Source organism: Carlito syrichta, unplaced genomic scaffold (genome assembly GCF_000164805.1).
Source record: "Carlito syrichta isolate Samal-C Ts95f unplaced genomic scaffold, Tarsius_syrichta-2.0.1 Scaffold308755, whole genome shotgun sequence".
In the NCBI taxonomy this organism is placed as follows: domain Eukaryota; kingdom Metazoa; phylum Chordata; class Mammalia; order Primates; family Tarsiidae; genus Carlito; species Carlito syrichta.
The window spans coordinates 663,352-667,042 of NW_007252851.1; positions in this window are offsets into that span (position 1 = coordinate 663,352).

The window sequence follows — 3,691 nt, forward strand, 5'->3', positions numbered from 1 at the left end:
GAAAATTTGTTTCCCATCCTCTTACTTTGAGTCTGTGAGTGTCCTTTCTAGTGAGGTGAGTCTCTTGAAGGCAATAAGTTGTTGCCTGGTGATATTGTATCCAAGCGGTGCATTTAGTCTGTTCACATTCACGCTAATTATTGAAACGTGAGAGTTGATCTCTATCATAAGGTTCTTGCAGAGTTATTGTTGTTCTTCCTGTTTGTGTGTTCCCTTTCTTTTGGTTTTGTAGTTGGTTCATGTGTGTTTTTAATCTTTTGCCTGTACTCTTGTGCTGAACATTGTTCTTTCTTCCTTTTCTTCTGTGTTCATTGCTTTCTTAAGTGTTTCTTGTAGAGGTGGTCTGGTGGCAGTGTAGGTTCTTAGAGATTGGATATCTGGGAAAGATTTCAATTCTCCCTCACTGATGAAGCTCAGCTTGGCTGGGTAGGTTATTCTCAGTTGAAATTGTTTATCTTTTAGAACTTTGAAGATAGGGCTTCAAGCTCTTCTAGCCTGGATGGTTTCTGTAGATAAATCTGCTGTTATTCTAATTAGTCTTCCCTGGTAGGTAGTCTGACCCTTTTCTCTTGCTGCCTTTAGGATTTTTTATTTTATACCTACTTTGTTTAGCCGAATTGTTATGTGACTAGGAGTTGGTCTTCTCATTTGTTGTCTTGCAGGGGTTCTCTGCATCTCTTGTGTTTGAATTTTTGCATCACTGATGAGATGAGGGAAGTTTTCTTGAATGATTTCATGAAATGTTTGTTCCAGTGTGGCCTCTTTTTCTCTCTCTGACTCAGGAAGGCCAATTACTCTTGGGTTTTTTCTCTTGAAGTGATCATTCATCTCTTGAAGTTTTTGTTCTGTCTTTTTAAGCTTCTTTTCTTTGTTTTTGACAGTTTGGGTTAGTTCTGTGTTTTGGTCTTCAAGCTCTGTGATTCTTTCCTCTGCTTGTCTAATTCTGCTTTCCATGCTTATTAGTTTGTTATTTATTTCCATCACATTATTCTTTACTTCTGTTATTTCTGTCATCAGCTCCTTCCTATTTTCCCCTTTTCTCTCCTCAATTTTTTAATTCTCTCTATTAATATCTTGATGTCTGGGTTTGTTGCATGTGACCAGTTATTCTGGGGGCTCATCATTGTTTGTGTTCCGAAGTCTGTTTTCTCAGTGTCTGACCTACCAGGGATCTGTGTGAGACCCATATTGTTCTTCTGGTTTTTCTTCATTTGTGCAGATTTTTCCTCCCTACTTTTTTCTTCCCTCCACTTCCCTGTCTTCTTTAATTCTGTTATTTAGGGGTGAATGGGGTTCCTTTTACTTCTGTTTGTTCAATCTCCTATTCTTCTTTATGTATATCCTCTTGCTTTGTTCAATTCTGGAGTTGGACTGTAGGTTGAGGGTGGTCCTTTTTTTCAGTTTTGAGATTTACTTAAGGGGGAAGCTGTGATTCAGAATCTATCTGCAGAACCCGGTATCCACTGACAGGTGTATGGATAATCTGAGGCACTTCCCACAGCCTTGCAATCTGTCCATGCAGTGGGGTTTTAGGTTTACTCCATGAAAGCCAAATGAGGTTAAGAGAGGAAAGAGAATGGAGCAGGCAGTGGGGGAAGAGGGGGTGGATAGAGGAGGGAGTAAGAGGGAAAACAGATGAGTGTACCAACAAATAAAGAGGGACACAAAGACTGAAACAGACTAAAAACAATAAACCACAACTACAAGTTGACCAACAATCATATGAAAAAACTAAAACATACAATGATGCTATTGTACAATTTAACCAACCTCCTTATTGGTGTGCTATTTCTCTATACAAAGATGGGGTTTACAGAGAAATTTTTTTAAAAGAACAAAACAAAAGCAATAGAATTAAGTTAGTAAACTAACAGAACCAACCAAGTACACTCTGAGACTTGTCATTTAATTCTGATGTCCATTCTGCTCTGATTTCTAGCTGTCCTTGCAAGCTGGTAAATTTGTTCACAGTTAGGGTCAGTTTCCCCTGGCCTACTGTGAAGGGCAGTTCAGATCTGGCCTCCTGCCCAGTTCACCACTCAGATCTGGCCTGTGTCTATTTATCAAGCTTCTATTTTTCCCATTTCAGTGTTGTTACCTTAAATCGCTAGCAGGCAGTGCTATCTCACTGCTCCAGTTGATCTTTATCTGCACCTGCTAGCCCAGGAGGGGAGGCAGCTAGAGATGGGAGTGGTGTGGCAGTGGCAGCAACCGCCTTAAGGCCCACGGGAGGAGCTCCACAAGTCTGGCTCTGGGCAAGAAGCGGGGCATGATGGTGCCAGTGGTAACAGCGGCAATCTCAGTAGATCTTGCTTGCAGAGGCTTCACAGTCTGAAGTCGTGGGTCACCTCAGGCACAGGCAGGACAATGGCTGGACAGTGGTGGTGGTGGTGGTGGCACCAGTGGCGTCCGCAGCTGCAGTGGCATCCACAGCTGCAGCAGCCGCCCAGACCACCGTGATGTTTGAGCTGTGGCCATGGCTGAGCTCCGTGTGAAGAGCAGGTTGCTGATGAAGGGAACTGTAGCCCCTGGGAGAGAGTTAGAGTCTTTATGTGTTATTTCTTTCGCGGAGAGTCTCATAGACCAAGCTGACCTGTCGCCATCTTGCCAAAAGTCAGCTGTCTCTTGAAAGAGCCACTGCAACCCCAAGACTACCTTCAGAGGGGCGATTCTTGTAATCCTGGCCCAGAAGCTGACAGGAAGGGCTGTAGGGCTAAGAGAAGGAGTCTGAGAAGGCATTATTCTGATACTAAACCTTCCTCAGCTACCACTGGGTTCAGAGGCTCCTGATCTGTGTGGGGGTGAGAGGAAGTTTGGTCTCTGCCTTTTAGCAGATATTTGAGAAACCTGAAAGGGAGAACAGGAGGCCTCAGCTGTTCAGGGAACAGAGATCAGGTCTCCCATTTTCAATATGGAATCTTAACACACTGTTCTAGGCAAACACAGATAATGTCTTAGTCCTTTCAGGTTGCTGTGATAAAATACTGTAGACTTGGTAACTTATAAACAACATAAATGTATTTCTCACAGTTCTGGAGTCTGGGAAGTCCAAGATAAAGATGCTGGTAGATATTTTTGGGGTTGAAAACACACTCCCTCGTTCATAGTGGGTAGTTTTTTGCTTTGTCATTGCATGGTGGGAGGGGTGAAGGAGATGTCTGAAGCTGCTTTTATGAGGACACTAATCCCATTCAGGGCTCTACCCTTATGACCTAATCACCTACCAAAGACCTCTCACTTCCTAATACCATCACCTTGGGGGTTAAGATTTTAACATAAAAATTTTGAGGGGACAAAAACCTTCAGACCATAGCAGAGAGTATTTAATACCATCACCTTGGGGGTTAAGATTTTAACATATGAATTTTGGGGGGCACACAAACATTCAGACCATAGCAGAGAGTATTTACCAAAATCATAATCACAAATAAAAAGCAAAGACTCCTAGGCTCTCCGGGCTGTGTGGAGCCTGGAGATAATTTTCTCATTGTTTTCTGAATTGTGTCCTGGAATATTATGTAAGTCACCTCATACAAAAAGGATTATGGTCAACAAAAATACATACTACAGCTTCCCCTTAGAAAGTGTCCACATACATAAGGATATTAAAGATGCTGAAAAGTTCTGAAGTAAGCAAGCCTGTCTACCTTTGTTCATACAGCTTTTCCCAAATGCCTGTGATCACAGAAAC